Source organism: Amblyraja radiata, chromosome 29 (genome assembly GCF_010909765.2).
Source record: "Amblyraja radiata isolate CabotCenter1 chromosome 29, sAmbRad1.1.pri, whole genome shotgun sequence".
NCBI classification, from domain to species: Eukaryota; Metazoa; Chordata; class Chondrichthyes; order Rajiformes; family Rajidae; genus Amblyraja; species Amblyraja radiata.
The window spans coordinates 10,054,105-10,075,117 of NC_045984.1; positions in this window are offsets into that span (position 1 = coordinate 10,054,105).

The window sequence follows — 21,013 nt, forward strand, 5'->3', positions numbered from 1 at the left end:
CATATAACTATCCAATTTAATTTTAAATGATAAAATCGAACCTGCCTCCACCACCTTCACTGGAAGCTCATTCCACACAGCTACCACTCTCTGAGTAAAAAAGTTCCCCCTCATGTTACCCCTAAACTTCTGTCCCTTAATTCTCAAGTCATGTCCTCTTGTTTGAATCTTCCCTACTCTCAGTGGGAAAAGCTTATCCGCATCAACTCTGTCTATCCCTCTCATCATTTTAAAGACCTCTATCAAGTCCTCCCTTAACCTTCTGCGCTCCAAAGAATAAAGACCTAACTTGTTCAACCTTTCTCTGTAACTTAGTTGCTGAAACCCAGGCAACATTCTAGTAAATCTCCTCTGTGCTCTCTCTATTTTGTTGACATCCTTCCTATAATTAGGCGACCAAAATTGTGCACCATACTCCAGAATTGGCCTCATCAATGCCTTGTACAATTTTAACATTACATCCCAACTTCTATACTCAATGCTCTGATTTATAAAGGCCAGCACACCAAAAGCTTTCTTTACCACCCTATCTACATGAGATTCCACCTTCAGGGAACTGTGCACAGTTATTCCTAGATCCCTCTGTTCAACTGCATTCCTCAATTCCCTACCATTTACCATGTACGTCCTATTTTGATTTGTCCTGCCAAGATGTAGCACCTCACACTTATCAGCATTAAACTCCATCTGCCATCTTTCAGCCCACTCTTCCAACTGGCATAAATCTCTCTGTAGACTTTGAAAATCTACTTCATTATCCACAACACCACCTATCTTAGTGTCATCTGCATACTTACTAATCCAATTTATCACACCATCATCCAGATCATTGATGTACATGACAAAAATCAGTGGACCCAACACAGATCCCTGTGGCACCCCACTAGTCACTGGCCTCCAACCTGACAAACAGCCATCCACCATTACTCTCTGGCATCTCCCATTCATCACTGTTCAATCCATCTTGCTACTCCACCATTAATACCCAACAATTGAACCTTCTTAACCAACCTTCCATGAGGAACCTTGTCAAAGGCCTTATTGAAGTAAATATATACAACATCCACTGCTTTACCCTCATCAATTTCCCGAGTAACCTCTTCAAAAAATTCAAGAAGATTAGTCAAACATGACCTTCCAGGCACAAATCCATGTTGACTGTTCCTAATCAGACCCTGTTTATCCAGATGCTTATATATATTATCTCTAAGTATCCTTTCCATTAATTTGCCCACCACTGACGTCAAACTACCAGGTCTATAATTGCTAGGTTTACTCTTAGAACCCTTTTTAAACAATGGAACAACATGCGCAGTACGGCAATCCTCCGGCACTATTCCCGTTTCTAATGACATTTGAAATATTTCTGTCATAGCCCCTGCTATTTCTACACTAACTTCCCTCAATGTCCTAGGGAATATCCTGTCCGGACCTGGAGACTTATCCACATTTATATTTTTCAAAAGTGTCAGTACTTCCTCTTCTTTGAATCTCATAGTTTCCATAGCTACTCTACTTGTTTCCCTTTCCTCACATAATTCAATATCCTTCTCCTTGGTGAATACCGAAGAAAATAAATTGTTCAATATCTCCCCATCTCTTTTGGCTCTGCAGATAGCTGTCCACTCTGACTCTCTAATGGACCAATTTTATCCCTCGTTATCCTTTTGCTATTAATATAGCTGTAGAAACCCTTTGGATTTACTTTTACCTTACTTGCCAAAGCAACCTCATATCTTCTTTTAGCTTTTCTAATTTCTTTCTTAAGATTGTTTTTGCATTCTTTATACTCCTCAAGCACCTCATTTACTCCATGCTGCCTATAATTATTGTAGATCTCTCTCTTTTTCCAAACCAAGTGTCCAATTTCCCTTGAAAACCATGGCTCTTTCCAATTTTTACTATTTCCTTTCAACCGAACAGGGACATAAAGATTTTGTACAAAATTTCACCTTTAAATGTCCTCCATTTCTCTTCCACATCTTTCCCATAAAACAAAATGTCCCAATTCACTCCTTTTATATCCTTTCGCATCTCCTCAAAGTAATCCTTTCTCCAATCAAAAATCTCAACCCTAGGTCCAGTTCTGACCCTCTCCATAATTATATTGAAACTAATGGTATTGTGATCACTGGACCTGAACTGTTCCCCAACGCATACCTCTGCCACCTGACCTGTCTCATTTCCTAACAGGAGGTCCAGCACCGCCCCTTCTCTAGTAGGTACCTCTATGTATTGCTGCAAAAAAACTATCCTGCACACATTTTACAAACTCCAAACTATCCAGCCCATTTACAGAATGTGTTTCCCAGTCTATGTGTGGAAAATTGAAATTTCCCACAATCACTACCTTACTAATATCTGCGATCTCCTTACATATTTGCTCTTCCAATTCTCGCTCCCCATTTGGCGGTCTATAAGTGTTGCTACCCCTTTTCCATTTCTCAGTTCCACCCAAATAGCCTCCCTAGACGAGCCCTCTAATCTATCCTGCCAAAGCTGTAATATCTTCCCTGACAAGCAATGCAACACCTCCACCTCTTGCCCCTCCAATTCTATCACACCTGAAGCAACGAAATCCTGGAATATTTAGTTTCCAATCACAGCCCTCCTGCAACCATGTTTCACTGATCGCCACAACATCATCTACCTCTACACCAAATCCCCCCACAAACCCCCCTCTCCCATATTAACTCCTGTTTGTCAGCTATAAAAACCTGGATGCAACATAACTTCCTCAAACTCAACAGCGATAAAACAGAATTCCTCCTCATAGGCTCCAAAGCCACACTCAGCAAAATCAATAACCCCACTCTCACCATCGACAGCACCACTGTCTCCCCATCTCCCCAGGCCCGCAACCTTGGTGTGATCTTTGATTCCACCCTCTCCCTTGAGCCTCACATCCGCCATGTCATTAAAACCTCCTTCTTTCATCTCCGCAACATCGCCAAACTCAGACGCTCTCTCACACCTCCCGCTGCTGAAAGACTCATCCATGCCTTCATCTCCTCCCGACTGGACTATTGCAACTCACTTCTCCTTGGCATCAGCTCCACCTACATCAACCGACTCCAACTGGTCCAGAACGCAGCCGCCCGCCTCATCACCCACACCAAATCCTGGCATCACATCACTCCAGTCCTCAAACAACTTCACTGGCTTCCCATCTCCCACCGGATCACCTACAAAATCCTGATCCTCACCTACAAAGCCCTCCACCATCTGGCCCCCCCATATCTCACTGACCTCCTCTCCCCCTACCAACCCTCACGGTCCCTCAGATCCACATCAACCGGTCTCCTCTCCATCCACAAGTCCAACCTCCGCAGTTTTGGGGACAGAGCCTTCTCCAGGGCAGCTCCCAGGCTCTGGAACTCCCTCCCCCAACTGATCCGCAATTCCGTGTCCCTCACCATCTTCCAGTCCCGCCTCAAGACCCATCTCTTCACCTCTGCCTATCCTTAGCCCCACGTCCCCGTCCCTTTTCATCTGTGCATTAATTGCCTCATACTGTGTTTTGTATTGAATTCTGTCTTTACTTTGTGTACTAGTCATGTCTCTACTATTTATTTCATTCCCCTTACATGTTTTTCCTCTACCTGCTAAATTTTTGTAAGGTGTCCTTGAGACTCTTGAAAGGCGCCCATAAATAAAATGTATTATTATTATTATCATACTTCCAGGTGTCAATCCAGGCTCTAAGTTCATCCACCTTTCTTATAATGCTCCTAGCATTAAAATATACACATTTAAGAAACCCACCCCCTCTTATTCTCTGTTTATTGTCTTTTCCTTCTCTCTCCCCTACATTTTGGGTCAGAGTGCTACCCTTCTCTGCCTCGTGCCTCACACACTGACTGCTAGCTTTCCCTATTTGAGTCCCTCCCCCCAACCGTTCTAGTTTAAAGTCTCCCCAGTAGCCTTTGCAAATCTCCCCGCCAGGATATTAGTCCCCCTCGAGTTCAAGTGCAACCCGTCCTTTCTTTACAGGTCGCGCCTTCCCCAAAAGAGGTCCCAATGATCCAGCAACTTGAATCCATACCCAATGCACCAGTCCCTCATCCACTCATTTATCCTCCACCTCGCTCCATTCCTACTCTCACTGTCGCGTGGCACAGGCAGTAATCCTGAGATTGTTACCTTTGCGGTCCTTCTCCTTAACTCTCTTTCTAACTCCCTAAATTCTCCTTTCATGACCTCTTCTTTTTTTCTACCTATGTCGTTGGTACCTATATGTACCACGACCTCAGGCTCCTCTCCCTCCCATTTCAGGATATCTTGGACACGTTCAGACACATCCCTAACCCTGGCACCAGGGAGGCAAACTACCATCCGGGTCTCCTGACTGCATCCACAGAATCGCCTATCCGACCCCCTGACTATAGAGTCCCCTATTACTATTGTCCTCCTCTTCTTTTCCTAACCCTTCTGAGCAACAGGACCGGTCTTTATGCCATAGGCCCGGCCGCTGTCGCTGCCCCCAGGTAGGCTGTCTCCCCCACCCTTACTCAAACATGAGTACTTATTTTCAAGGTGTACAGCCACCGGGGTACTCACCAGTCCCTGCCACTGCCCATTGCCCTTCCTAACTGTGACCCAGTTGTCTGCCTCCCGTGGTCTTGGAGTGACCACCTCCCTATAACTCCTCTCTATGACCTCCTTGCTCTCCCTGACCAGACAGAGGTCATCGAGCTGCTGCTCCAGGTTCCTAACACGGTCCCTTAGAAGCCCCATCTCGAAGCACCTGGCGCAGATGTGGACGTCTGGAGGGCACTCAGACTCCATGACCTCGCACATCTGACATCCAGAACAGTAAACTGCCCTGGCCCTCATTCTCCCCCCCCCCCCCCCCCCCCCCCCTTATCCTGGATACAATACAAAGCCTTACCCGGGATACAAGCCAATCAGCTGCTTCCTCTAGTCCGTTCGACCAATCAGCGGCTTCCTCAAGCCCACTTAATTTGAAGTGTGATCTGCGAATGGAACGTTGCAGATTTTGGTTCCTCCCTCACCAACGGCTCCTGGGCCTCTGTTGAAGCAAGCCCCGCGATGGGTTTTTACACTCACCGCACGGAGGTCGTTCCTCCCTCACCAACGGCTCCTGGGCCTCTGTTGAAGCAAGCCCCGCGCTGGGTTTCACACTCACCGCACGGAGGTCGCTCCTCCCTCACCAACGGCTCCTGGGCCTCTGTTGAAGCAAGCCCCGCGATGGGTTTTTACACTCACCGCACGGAGGTCGCTCCTCCCTCACCAACGGCTCCTGGGCCTCTGTTGAAGCAAGCTCCGCGATGGGTTTTACACTCACCGCACGGACGTCGCTCCTGGTTTCATTGATCAAGTTAAAAGTATCAAAATAAGCCATTTAATGCTGGGGACCAGAAACCAGCCACATCTAAAGGTTCTACACAAAATGCTTGAGGAATTCAGCGGGTCAGGCAGCATCTGTTGAGGGAATGGACAGACACCGTTTTGGGTCGAGACCTTTCTTCAGACTGACCCAAAACATCGTCCGATTATTCCCTCCACAGAAGCTGCCTGACCCGTCGTGTTCCTCCGGCACTTTGTGCTTTGCTCAAGACTCCAGCATCTGCAGTTTCTTGTGACTACGCCTAAAAGCTTGAATATTTAAGAAATCGATACGTTGTGAAAATAAGTCAAAGGCCAATTTTGCCAGTGGTAACATTGACATCAATACAGTTACATTAGACTTTAAAATTGAATTTCATTTTAAGCTAGGGTAGTAATATTAAAACCCGATGATGCAGATCTCATAACTTAAGGGATGATGCAGTTACCCAACTTTGCTTCATATGTCTACCTAAGAAAGATCTATCACTCTTGTTCCAGAGAGTCTAATTTGTTCCAGCATCACAAATCTTTTGAGATGAGACCTCTTGATATCGTGTGTCTTTGGCTTGCGATAAGAATGGTCTTTGATTTCACTCATAGATGTTTTATATCTAAGTTGAAATTATGTTCCCACCAGCCAACGCCCCTCGAGAATACTCAGCCAAGAAACTTTTGGCAATGTTACACGAGTTATGTAATCTGTCTCTTAAGTTCTGAATTTCAAGCTGAATTTTGAAGTCAGATTAAACCATGCAGTTTCTACTAGTGCTCCAACGCGTTAATTTGTAGATAATATTCTTTAAATGACACATTGGCACAACGGTAGAGTTGCTGCTTAACAGTGTCAGAGACCCATGTTTGATCCTGACTACAGTGCTGTCTCTAGTGTGTAGGATAGTAGTAGTGGATAGGGTGATCACTGGTCAGCGTGGAGTTGGTGGGCCCCAAGAAGGTGAAAGAAGGAACTGCAGAAGCTGGTTTATACCAAAGATATAAGATCAGCGGGTCAGGCAACATCTCTGGAGAGAAGGAATAGGTTTTGGGTCGCGACCCTTCTTAAGGCCAAAGGACCTGTTTCCACACTATATCTCTAAACTAAACTAAACTAAATTAAACTAAACTGGGTCCAGGACAGATCGTCAGAGATATGCATGCCCAGGAATTTGAAGTTTTTGACTCTCCTGTCAATGAAAAATATTTGTGGATCCTCGGCCTTCCTGATCCAAAGTCACCAATCGGTTCCTTGGTTTTACTGATATTGAGAGCAAAGATGCCCTGGCACCATTTTGGACAGTCAATCAATCTCCCTCCTATACGCTGACTCATCATCATCTGTAAATCGTCCAAAACAGTCAGAATAAGTGAAAGAATTAACAGATAACCTGAAAACGTTCACTTTATCACGTGCCCCAGATAATGCTCGGCACTTCTAAAGATATTACTAATCCCTCTGGTGTAAACATCTTCGTGGGAGAAAGAAAGAGCAGACAGGCAGATCTATAATTGGGAATTTTGGATACGAGATCAGGCAGAATCGTGAAGTCCATGAAACAAAGGCATCGTATGATTTAATGAAATTAGCTTAATTCTTGTTTAATGACTGCAGATTTTTAGTTTTTAGTTTTAGAGATACAGCGCGGAAACAGGCCCTTCTGCCCACCGAGTGTCCGCCGATCAGCGAGCCCGGCATACTAGCACTATCTTACACTCGCTAGGGACAATTTTTACATTTACAAAGCCAATTAAACTACAAACCTGTGCATCTGGAGTGTGGGAGTAAACCGAATATCTAGGAGAAAACCCACACGGTCACGGGGAGAACGTACAAACTCCGTACAGACAGCACCCATTGTCGGGATCGAACCTGGGTCTCCGGCGCTGCAAACGCTGTGAGGCAGCAACTTTACCGCTGCGCCGCCGTGTCACCCTCTCATGATCATGAGTTCATGATGTTTAGTTAACCCGCAGTTTGTCAAGTTGCCCCAGTTGAAATAATTTTTTCTTTAACTGATAACCTTCTGATAACTTGAAATTATTTATAGTGCAAAAACATAAATTATTCATGAAATCTATTTGATATAAATAACCGTGAAATGGGAGTGGAATGTTAACAAGTTCCACATTAGAGAACGTTGAATTGTCTAATTTAATGTAACTTCTACATGGTTTGATTGTACTCATGTATAGTTTGATTTAGCATTTAGTTTATTAGCTTAGTGATACAGCACAGCAAAAGGCCCTTTGGTCCACTGAGTTCGCACCGAACAGCAATCCCCATACACCGGCATCGTCCTACACACTAGGGACAATTTCCAATTTTATCAAAGCCAATGACCCTACAAACCAGTACGTCTTCGGAATGTAGGAGGAAATCGGAGCGCCCGGGGAAAAAATCCACGCGGTCACGGGGAGAATGTACAATGTAACCGTAGTCAGGATCGAACCAGGTCTCTGGCGCTGTAAGGTAGCAACTCTGAGTGCCGCTGCATCATTGTGCTGCCCTATTGATTTGATTTAACTGGATAACATGCAAACAAAAGCTGTTCACAGTATCTCGATAAACGTGGAAATAATAAATCAATATCAATAATAAACCAGTTACCAATTTCTACAGCTTGATAAATGAGTGTTGCTAACCTAAACTATTATGTCAAAACAGAAATGTGGCAAAAGTTAAAAACAAATCAAGCAGAGATACCTTGGGCAGAATGTGATCGTAGAAGGCATTTTGCTTCGGAGTCACGTGAGCGACTACGTGAAGAACCCGTCCAGCACGCATGTGCGACATGAGCGTTCACGCAGTCCAACAGCGACGAACGGGAGTACGGGCGCTCCCGCTACAAGCTTGAAGGAATGGACCGTTAGGTAAATACTTACCCACAGGTTCAAACTCACAACTTTGCTCCTCTTTGTGCACCAGGGGAAACTGGAGCAAAGCAGCACAGAGGGAAACCGCCCCCGTTCGACTCCAGGGAAGGAGCGTTCCATCAGTGGTGGGGGCGAGAGGCGGCACCTGGACCGCACACGCTGCGGTCCACAGTCAGGGTACTGAGCCGATGCCCAGTCCGCTAAGAGCTGTCTGACCAACAGCAGCGGACTGGAGGGAAATTAAAAAACCGGCCGGTAATCCCTGCATACTCCGACAAGGGACTCGCCGCCCGAGAACGGCAGAAACACCGCCCGAGACCTCTTGAAAAAAGTTGGCAACCAAACCTCGGGCTGGAGACAGACACGGAAGATGGAACCGGCACTTCAAACTACCGCCGGAGAGTGAGTAAGTGTCTGTTTTCCAAGCCTAGAGAAAGGTCATGGAGTAAAAAACTCCAGCGAGACTTGCCTCGGGAGCTGGGGCAAGCTCGCCAAGGGAGCATAACACTCCCGCTCCAGTGCACTAACAGCACTGGCCATCTCCCTCATCAGAGGAGATCGATGGCGACCAGGGCTGGGTTGGTCAAGAAGAGGGGTCACTGGCTGAACAACATCGGGAGTATGCTTGAGGTACAGGATCAGGAAGAGCTGCTGGGTGTGAGATACCGCCACGTGGCTACACCACGAGCGAGATGGCCGTTTCAGTCTACACTGACGGCCAGCTTACTACCTGCCTTTCCAAAAAACCTCTCCAAGACAGGTAGTCATGAGGCGTTGGATTTTATCACGCCTCCCCAAAATTGTATTTACTCAAAGTGCCTACCATTATTGGGGGTACATTGAGCAGGGCATTTAAAAACCCAAATATCTTAAATTGCATTTGATACCCCTGACGTCGGCTATCATTTTCGCATGCTCATTCCAGAGGGGCAGGGTAGTATGGCAAAACACCTGACCCTACTGTTCAACACAGTATGCGACCGCAACCTCTGGAAGGAAGTCATAAAACCTGCCCTCAACCTAAAAAATTCACAGGACTGTGAGAACGCCGACCTCACAACCACAGATCCTGCTATCTGGTAAAGTTACCAAATCAAGCCTAAAAATTGGACGAAGTATCCAAGATATTCGGCATCATGAGGGTAGGGCCTGGAATGCGCAAACCACACAAAACCAGACAGCAGTACCTCCACGCATCCACCAGTAGGCGTCTACTTAATGGTACTGGTGAAAGCTCGGGGCCCGCATGCCAGTCCCTGTAAGCCTTTTCAGGCCAGGGCCCAGAGCGGGCCCCATGAAAAATGCGCCACCCCCCAACAACACCATCCCGACAGACGAGGAACCAGAAACCGAAGAAATGAACACACCAACAGTGGAGGCAGGTGAGTATGGTTCCTACCATCACATAAAAGGTGAAGGGTTTGTACTAACAGGGGGGGGGGGGGCAATCACACCTGGGTTTGGAAGCATGAAGAACTATCACACTTGGTAGTTATATACAAAATGTATTCAAGGATAAAAATTGAATTAAGAAACTTGCCACCAGTTCAGCATGCACCCCAAAGGGGTTTACCCTCCCACTAAAAAAGAACATGAGGGACTAGCTGAACTGGAGAAGATATACACAGGGGTCATAAAGAAGTCTAATATGAACCTTTGGTACCAAAAAACCCAAAGATGGTGAATGTCGCACCATCATTGACTTAACCACTTGAATATTTTCACCAGGTATACACACTTTAATGGAAAACTTGTAACTGCTAACCGTGGATTTCCTAGGATACTTTATGGTAGACATCGACTTAAAAGAAGCATACTATTCAGTACGCATGCATAAAAGATCTTCAGAGATACCACAATTTACCTGGATGGGGTAACTATGGCAGTATAAATTATTGACAATGGCTAAATATGAGCCAAAACTGTTTTCCAAGATATTCAAACCAGCCCTGACACTATTAAGGAACATATTGTCATGGCATGTCTCAATGATATTAACGACAGACAAAACCATGGAAATAGCTAAATCAGCAGCATTAGCTACTAAAACTTATTTAGCCTGGGCTCTGTCATACAATCCAGATAAATCTACGTTGACACCATCCACAACTGTGGACTATCTGGTATTCAATTAACTCTATCCACTTGTCTATAACATTGCCAAAAGGAGAGTCAGCGTACTGGCACAACCTGTAACAAATTAATGGTTAACAATCAACCAACCATTCAACAAAGTGGCAAGAGTAATTGGGAATTAGTAGCAGCATTACCAGCTACTTAACTTGAACCTTTCCATTAGAGCTAAGGTGCTAGTGTTTAAACAAAATAACCCATATCCAGAACAGGTGGTAAATGGACTAATCTGGAGTCGTTATCACTACAGACACTGGGCATAAAACCTAGTTGGAAATATTGAGTACGTTCTATGGGTAAAAGCATATTGTTCAATAGTGCACCATTTTGCATGTTCGTTTATAAATTGACAACATCACAGTGGTGGCATATACCAAACCACATGGGCGGAATAAAATTGATATCATGTGACAATTTATTTAACAATTGGTAATGGTATGTCGTCAAACATATTTGACCATCAGCAACTTACCTACCAGGTAAGCTAAATACTGTAACAGACATATTAAACCAAAGTATTTGCTGAAATTACAAAGCAATATGGAACACCAGATATCGATTTCCTTGTATTCCAATTGAATCACCACGTACCGATGTATGTCGCTTGGAACCAGACCTTGAGGCAGCGGCAATGGGTACATTCCCGCTGAACTGGGGGGGGGGGGGGGGGGGGGGGGGAATCTAATCTCTACGTTCTCCCCTTTTCTACCTCATCAGTCAGGTACTACGGCCTCATCAGTCGGGTACTAAACAAAATACAGATGGACTCTGCTTTAGGTATTTTGATAGTACCCAACTAACCTACACAGCCATGGTTCCCAGTGGTCCTCGACATGGTCATTAAAACCCCAATGACTTTTCCCAGTAGCCCAGATTTATTAACTCACCCAGTATCAGGCATAAGCCACCCATGCCACGATAAATTAAACTACTGGGTTGCAGATATTGAAAAGACCACTGCTGGGACTAGGTTGCAGAATTGGGAAGACCACTGCTGGGCCTGGATTTGTCAGACAGCACTATCGACATGATGACAGCATCCCATCGCATATCCACAAGGGAACTATACTTAAAGGGCCTTTTCACGGGGCGAGTTGACGCAAGATGTCACCAGAGTGAAGAGGTCGTGGTCCAGCACGAGTCTCGCACGATATAACGGCAGTAGATAAAGAGTTCCCACGGTACTCGGCATTTATGTTATTCGTGCGAGTGACTTGGCCGTTTCCCGAGCTGTCGCGTTAAATCTTGAATGAACATCGTGAACTACACGTGACACAAATTATGTAACTTTTTTTTTCACACACTATATATATCCTCCCTTGGTTGAATCGGCTCATTTGGAGACATGCCTTTACGAAATAATTTCGAGTACAGGATGTTGGTTTTTTTCATTGACGCGCTGCATGCAGCTGCCCACTATGTGCATCGAAAACGCTTGCTTGAAGGCAGAAGGGAGAGATTAATTAAAAAGAGAAATAAGAGGAAGTCTCAAGCATTACAAGTGAGAATTGCCTGCCCTCATGCATAATTCTTTTTATGGCTCTTTTTTTTTTTAGAGATATGATTCAAACTTCAAACACAGAGGGTGTAAAAGCTGTCTGCGACTTTTTTACTTTGCAGCTGCAGGGCAGACAGACAGACTTATAAGATAAGTTTAAGTTAACTGCAAACACAGCACTTTTACATCAATAGCAATGTATGTTTTTAAATCTTGGATAACATTAAATGGTTCTCCTCTTGATGAACTTATATATCGTTATATAAACTCACATGAGCACTCGGGAAACTCGGCAGCCTTCGTCTCCAGCAGGTTCCTTTTTCTCTCCCTGTTTCTATAATCCTCTCTGGATTTATCGTAGAGAATCTCGTTAAATTGGAACCATTCTACAAGTTCCCCCTCTTGTTCCCTGGTGAAGTTATATGACTTTACCTTCTGCCATCTTCCCTTTACATAAGCGTCTGTAGAGGCTATTCCTACAACGGCTACTGGGGAGGCAATCTGAATTGCACCTTGCTCACCCTCTCCCTGCTCCAAGGAGCCCACAGGCAGTGTTATCTGTGGCATCTCCTGTTGCCTCTCCACCTGTCTCTCTTGCTGCGTCTCCTCCTCATTCTCCTGCATGGCAAAAACATCTCTGACCCGCTTTACCCCCTTCCTTTGAGATTTTCTGGGAGCCATCTCTGCAAGTGTTCCTGTTAAAAAGATTATCCAACAATGACAATTAGGTGGGACGTCCTCGAAGGACACATGTTCCCATGTGTCCTTTTGAGACCACCTTTTTTAGTCACCCTCTGTCCCCTCTGTCCAGCTTCCGGGTTTACCGTTCGCAGAAGTTCCCACGCGCTATATCTCTAAAATCTGAAGTTATGTAATGTCTAAAGGAACTGCAGACGCTGGTTAATGCTGGTTAATATGCACAGAAGGACACAAAATGTTGGTGTAACTCAGCAGGTAAGTCAGATCTGGGAAGAAAAGCATAAAAAGCTGGAGTAAGTCAGCGGGTCAGGCATCATCTCTGGAGAAAAAGAATAGGTGACGATTCGAATCGGAGCCCTTCTTCAGACATCCTAATCGGAATTGAGTCTGAAGATGTGTCTCGTCCCGAAACATCAGCTTTTTTTCTCCAGAGATGCTGCTTGACTCGCTGAGTTACTCCAGCTTTTGGTGTCTGTCTTCGGTTTAAACCAGCATGTGCAGTTCACTCCTTAATTACACGGGTCTCTGCACAACATTGATTGGTAGCGTTCCGGACCCCTGGACACGAGGACTCCGACCTGTATCTCTCAAAGAAGTACATGTGAAAAATATCTCACGGACCATAAAAATGCGTAACCTTTCAGTAAAGTCCCTTTTAAAGTCCCTTTTAAAGATTATAGTTATTTTCTTGAATCTCATTAACATAACTCATGAATAAGTTGATGTCCATATGCGGATGTAAATCTTTATTTTTATTTATTTTTTAAATTCAATCCCACTGAAGATAATTTTTAATCACCTTCTGTCCCCTCTGTCCAGCTTCCGGGTTCACCGTTCGCAGGAGTTCCCACGGTACCCGCAAGAGTTATTACGGATATCGCACGGATATCGCACTGGCCACTACGTTCATATAATGTTGCAATACTCAACCACAAGTGTACAAGTCACTCTTGGAGAAATTCAAAGTTTCTTGAATTTTCTCCCGAGTGACCAAGTTACACGATGACCTGCCGTTAGCGCTACGGTGGTCCACGGTGGTCCACGAATGCCGTACTGTTATCGCACGAGGTTCCCACGATGTTGAACTCTGGTTAACTCTTGCGTCAAGTCGCCCCGTGTAAAAGCCGCATCAGCGAACATCAAGAAGTGGGAAGATACTGTTCAAATACAGGAACTACATATTCAACTACAACAAAACCTGTACTGGAGTTCCTGGCAGGTCTTCACCACAATGAAGGACTCAGCTACAGCGCCATTAATACAGCCAGAAGTGCTCTGTCAGACTACTTAACTCAGGCACCAGGACAATAGGCCATAGGGTCCCACCCGCTGGTGATCAAACTCAGGAGAGGCATATTCAACTCTAATCCCCCAGACCTAGGTACACCCATATCTGGGATGTCAGTGTGGTCCTGACGTACCTTAGGGGATGGTCACCAGCCAGGTCCCTCACCCTGGAACAGCCTACCCTGAAGACGGTCATGCTGATGGCACTTGTCTCAGCACAAAGAGTCCAGTTCCTCCATCTACTACGATTGGACAATATGGTTATAACACCAGACCGTGTCACATTTACCATTCAGGGGCTGGTCAAACAGAGCAGACCAGGAACATCAGGTCCAGTCATGGAATTCCGGGCATACCCACCTGAACCACGGTTATGTGTCATGACCCACTTATTGAATTACATCGACACAATAAGAAATCCCCGAGGGAGAGAAAAAGCCTTATGGGTCAGCCACAAGAAACCTCATGGTCGGGAGACGAGCCAAACTATCTCAAGTGGCTCAAGCAGGTACTGGGAGCTGCTGGAGTAAATACTAACGTGTATCAATCTCACTCCACCAGGGCAGCATCTACATCGGTGGCTAAGAGGATGGACGTGCCTATGGACTACATCCTGGCTGCAGCGGGGTGGTCTAGGGAGTATACGTTCCAAACCTTTTATAACAAGCCGCTGGCAGAACCTGTATCGTTTGCAGAAAAAGTATTAGAATCTGCAAATATATAATTTAAGCCCGGGGGAGCATTTTGGTCTTGTTATTGTTAATAACACCATTATTGTTTTACAAACAGATTCATGGTTGATTACGATAACATACTTCCTCCCTCGAATGACTTAGGCAGCGAGTGAAGTATGAACTGTTACACGGTTTGAAATCACAGAGCTTTAAAATCTTCACGTAGTCACTCACGTGACTCCGAAGTAAAATAGTAAGATTAAACGAGAACATACCAGTTCGAAGTTTGATCTGTATTTTATGAGGAGTTACGATGAGGGATTACGTGCCCTCCGCTCCCACCCTCAATTATAGAGATCAACTGATATTTAAGTTCTCCTTTTCTTTACTATGCTTATTTCAATTATTGTGTCTTCTGTGATTCCACACCGCTGCTTTGAAGTATGTCGCGCATGCGTGCTGAATGGGTTCTTCACGTAATCCCTCATCGTAACTCCTCAAAAAATACAGATCAAACTTCGAACTGGTAAGTTCTCATTTAATCTTACTATTTTAGCTGATAAAACATTGGCTTGGACCAAGCTTCGGATAAGATAATGGCTGATTGTCTTCAACATCGGGAAACTTTACAGTGCGATGAGATTTAGAGATTAACAAGAAGACAACTGTCTCTGATTGTAATTTGAAATCTTAATCACGAATGCACACATGCAGTGTGCTCTGTGTTTGGGAACTCTCCTCGAAGGGTATGCATTCAATCAATGAAGTGTTAAAAATAAACACCAGAAAACAATTGTGTAGGAAGGAACTGCAGATGCTGGTTTAAACCGAAGATAGACACAAAATACTGGAGTAACTCAATGGGACAGGCAGCATCTCTGGAGACAAGGAATCGGTGATTTTGGGTCGAGACCTTTCTTCAGACAAATTTACAAGTCTCCAGAAATTATTGAGTATGCTGGATGGATTATGAATTCCCACTACTTAAAGTGCTTTGCAGTCTTTATTCCTTTCTCTTTACTAACTCAGTTGGAAATATGTTTTAATGTATGAAAATCATGGTAGCCAGTGCTTTATTTGGAGATAGAAAGGTGCCAGTGTGAATATCAATCAAAAATTAAACTACATTTATCAACAATTTTCTTCCCATCATTCTTTAGACTTTTTGACTTTAAAGATTCAGCACAGAAACAGACCCTTCAGCACATTTAGTCCGGGCCGACCAGCAATCATAGCGAACACTAGCACTATCCTACACACTAGGGATAATTTACAATTTTTACAAAAGCCAAGTAACCTACAAACCTGTACATCTTTGGAGTGTGGGGGGAAAACGGAGCACCCGGAGAAAACCCACACGGTCACAGGGAGAACGTACAAACTCCCTGCAGCTGGCACCCGTAGTCAGGATCGAACCTAGGTCTGTGGGGCTGTGAGGCAGCAACTCCACTGCTGCAACATGGTGCCATCCCTTCAAAATGTTCTGTTTTGATTTTGTGACCAATCAACTTCAAAAGATCTTACAATTATAAGTGATAGGAGTAGAATTAGGTCATTCGGCCCATCAAGTCTACTCCGTCATTCAATCATGGCTGATCTATCTCTCCCTCCTAACCCCATTCTCCTGCCATCTCCCCATAACTTCTGACACCTTCTTATTTAATATGCCAATAACTGATTTTAAAGCATAAAAATTGAAATTCTAAACATTTGAAAATCTAGTTTTTCACTTTCTGTTGCTGAACCAATGTGCACCATCACAAAAATAGCACTGACAGTGACCAGGTATTTGAGAAAATGGATTTAATTTTAACGATCTCAATCTCAGACTAATTACCATTGCAAGGTGTTGCTTATTATCCCCAGTGTCAATGGTCCAATATGTCTCCTAAAATTAAATTATGTTAGATAGGCACTAGGAGATGCAAAGAATGGAAGGATATGGATCACATGCAGGCAGAGGGGCGACACACGCTGGCTGCCTTACCAGAGACCTGGGTGCGATCCTGACTACTGGAGCTGGCTGTACTGAGTTTCAACGTTCTCCCTGTGACCGTGTGGGTTTTCTCCAGGTGCTCCGGTTTCCTCCCACACTCCAAAGACGTACAGGTTTATCAGTTAATTAGCTGCGGTAAAATTGTAAATTGTCCCCAGTGTGTTAATATAACGGGGATCGTTGGTCGGCACGGACTCGGTGGGCTGAAGGGTCCGTTTCTGCACAGTATCTCTATAGCATAAAGGTGATAAGTTTAACTTGGCATCATGTTCGGCACGGACATTGTGGGCTGAAGGGCCTGTACCTGCGCTGCACTTTTCTATGTTCTAAATGTGCCATACATGTAAAAGTTGTGATATCTGCATTTGATAGTTGATGCATTACCTCAACGGTAAATACTTTTAACTGTTGAAGGTCGATTCATTCAAGAATTTAGAGCATTTAGCATATCTGAAACTGGCGTCAGCTGTTTGTAAATAATGTCCATGTTAAGTCATTAAAACATCTGGGAAAGATTAGACATAGTCAATAATGTGTTTATTTTTCACTTAAGCTGAAAGGAACTTTAAATAACCTAACTATGGTGGTCATTGTAATGTAGAATTAAGGATGTGTTTTATAGAGGGCAAGGGTCCTGTTTCAGGAAGTAAAGCTTGTACACGCAGGATTATTTAATACGATGAGTCGAGGGCAAATTCGCCAGAACTCGCGGATTAGGTCGCCCAAGTGGGACAGCCCCTTTAGGCAGGTACATGGATAGGACAGGTTTCGAGGGATATGGATCAAACTCAGGTAGGTGGGTATAGTATATGTTGGCCGGTGTGAGCAGGTTGGGCTGAAGGGCCTGTTTCCATGCTGTAAGACTCTATGACTCTATGACTATGCTGGAGGAACTCAGCGAGTCAGGCAGCACTGGTGGAAGGAATAGTCAGATGACATTTCATGTGTAAGGGGGATAACGTTGGACAAGAGAGATGGGGGTGGAACAAAGCCTGACAATGGGTGAATATACTGTAGGTGAGGGGGAAGATGGGTGGAGTAAGTGACAAAGGTTTGAAGTGCAAAGGGTATCTGATAATGAGAGAAGAGGATGAATAAAATGTAAAGTTGGAGGGAGGGTTATAATTAGACTGGGACTGGTGAGGAGAAAGGGGGGGGGGGATGAAAGAGAATATAGAGCTCAGAGATGGGAGATGAGCGTTTTGCAGAGGGGAAAGGAGCAGGGTGACTTGGGAGGTGGGATATGGTTCATGAGTGCTCGTTAAAATAATTGTTCATGCCAGTACCCTCGTGCTTTTCTCACCCAGTTAACATAGAACCATAGAGACATAGAAATTAGGTGCAGGAGTAGGCCATTCGGCCTTTTGAGCTAGCACCACCATTCAATATGATCATGGCTGATGAATATTGATTTCTCTAGCTTCAAGTAACCCTTGAATTCCTTCTCTCTCCATCCCTCCCCCACCCTAGCCATTGTACTGGTTTCACTGTCATCCTGTCGAAATTCACTGTCTGTATAACTCGTTGCCTAGCCCACAGCCACTATTTGTCCAAAAATCCACCTTTCCTTGATCAGCTTTATGTTTTACTTACCTTTCATTCCTTAGTTCTATAGTCTCTCTATATCACCATCTACAGTATATCGCTAATTTCCTTTTCCCCTGACTCTCAGTCTGATGAAGGGTCTTGACCCAAAACGTCACCTTTTCCTTTTCTCCTGAGATGCTGCCTGACCCGCTGAGTTACCCCAGCTTTTTTTTAAATCTATATTATAAAGGTTTACATTGTTTGAGAAACAGAGACTCCACACACAACTCTGCAATACAATAGGATCACATTCCAAACATACCAGAAGGAAATGCAACGAGCAGATAAGGGATAGACACAAAATGCTGGAGTAACTCAGCGGGACAGGCAGCATCTCTGGAGAGAAGGAATGGGTGACGTTTCGAATCAAGACCCTTCGAGCAGATAAGGGAGGTGAGGGAGATAAAATGGTGAACCAGACTGAAGAACAAATCATTTTTGTCCAATACTTTATCTTTTGTTTTAGAAAGTTTATTTTTACTGGCAAACCATTCACAGATTTGTAAAGTAAACTTGCTGTTTGGCTGCTTGAAATTTTATAGAAAAGTACAACTGGTGCCAATAGACACCAGAAAGGTTAAGTGAGAATCAAACCACTTCTTCAATCACATCTGAATCAGTAAACTTCAAAGATTACAGAATAATGAACTTCGACAGGTGTCTTACTGAATAATCAAAAATAATTCCCATTATCCCACTTTCTCATAGAGTAACATAGAAAATAGGTGCAGGAGTAGGCCATTCGGCCCTTCGAGCCAACACCGCCAATCAACATGATCATGGCTGATCATCCAAAATCAGTACCCTATTCCTGCTTTCTCCCCATATCCATTGATTCTGTTAGCCCTAAGAGCTAAATCTAACTCTCTCTTGAAAACATCCGGTGAATTGGTCTCCACTGCCTTCTGTGGCAGAGAATTCCACAGATTCACAACTCTCTGGGTGAGAATATTTTATATGTTTCTATGATCCCCTCTCATCCTTCTAAATTCCAGTGAATATAAGCCTAAATTGCAGTGAACATGAGCTCATTTTGGATGGCACCTCATTTCCTTTGGTTTCCAAACCATGATGCTCAATATAAATGCATTTGTTGTCCCTTCAGTCCTGTAAGTCTACCTGGCCAGTAGATATCACAAGGAAGCCTTTTCCCGTTCTTTATAGAATATTGTTTTTGTCACATTCAGTCTATTCGATACCTACACAGATAGTATAAGTTCAGCCTGTTTAGTTTAGTTTAGTTAGAGATACAATGCAAAATCAGGCCCCTCAGCCCATCGAGTCTGCTCCGGCCAACGATCTCTGTAGGCAATCACTATTTTACACACTAGGGACAATTAACAACTTCTTTTTTACCAAAACCAATTAACCTTCAAACCTAAGGTAGACACAAAATGCTTGAATAACTCAGTAGGACAGGCAGCATCTCTATAGAGAAGGAATGGGAGGTGTTTCGGTTCTTCAGACCTACATACCTACAAACCTGGGTGTCATAAGATCATAAGTGATATGAACAGAATTAGGCCATTCGGTCCATCACGTCTACTCCGCCATTCAATCATGGCTGATCTATCTCTCCCTCCTAACACCATTCTCCTGCCTACTCCCCATAATCCCTGACACCCATACTAATCAAGAATATATCTATCTCCGTCTCCCACCTTTGCCTGTGTGTGTGAATGTAATTATGTGAAGCACTTTGGGGTCAATGCAAGTTGACTAAAAATGTGCTATATAAATAAAAATAAATTTAAAAAAAAAAAAAAATTTAAATATCCATTGGCCTCCACAGCCTTCTGTGGCAAAGAATTCCACAGATTCACCAGAAATTCCTCCTCATCTCCTTCCTGAAGGAAGTCCTTTAATTCTGAGGCTGTGACCCCTATTCCCAGACTCTCCCACTAATGTAAACATCCTCTTCACATCCACTCTATCCAAGCTTTGTACGTGTCTTTGGAAAGTGGGAGGTAAAGGCCGACTAGGAAAAGGGGAGATGCAGCGAGACCTGGGTGTCATGGTACACCAGTCATTGAAAGTGGGCATGCAGGTGCAGCAGGCAGTGAAGAAAGCGAATGGTATGTTAGCTTTCATAGCAAAAGGATTTGAGTATAGGAGCAGGGAGGTTCTACTGCAGTTGTACAGGGTCTTGGTGAGACCACACCTGGAGTATTGCGTACAGTTTTGGTCTCCAAATCTGAGGAAGGACATTATTGCCATAGAGGGAGTGCAGAGAAGGTTCACCAGACTGATTCCTGGGATGTCAGGACTGTCTTATGAAGAAAGACTGGATAGACTTGGTTTATACTCTCTAGAATTTAGGAGATTGAGAGGGGATCTTATAGAAACTTACAAAATTCTTAAGGGGTTGGACAGGCTAGATGCAGGAAGATTGCTCCCGATGTTGGGGAAGTCCAGGACAAGGGGTCACAGCTTAAGGATAAGGGGGAAATCCTTTAAAACTGAGATGAGAAGAATTTTTTCACACAGAGAGTGGTGAATCTCTGGAACTCCCTGCCACAGAGGGTAGTCGAGGCCAGTTCATTGGTTATATTTAAGAGGGAGTTAGATGTGGCCCTTGTGGCTAAGGGGATCAGAGGGTATGGAGAGAAGGCAGGTACGGGATACTGAGTTGGATGATCAGCCATGATCATATTGAATGGCGGTGCAGGCTCGAAGGGCCGAATGGCCTACTCCTGCACCTAATTTCTATGTTTCTATGTAACCGGAGCACCTGGAGAAAACCCATGCGGTCAGGGGGAGAATGTACAAACTCCGTACAGGCAGCACCTATAGACAGGATGGAACCCGGGTCTCTGGCGCTGTAAAGCAGCAACTCTACTGCTGCGCCACCGTGTTTCATAAAATATTCTCTTCAGTTTTACAGGGCTAGCCCACTTGCCTGACATGGACAATCCTCGC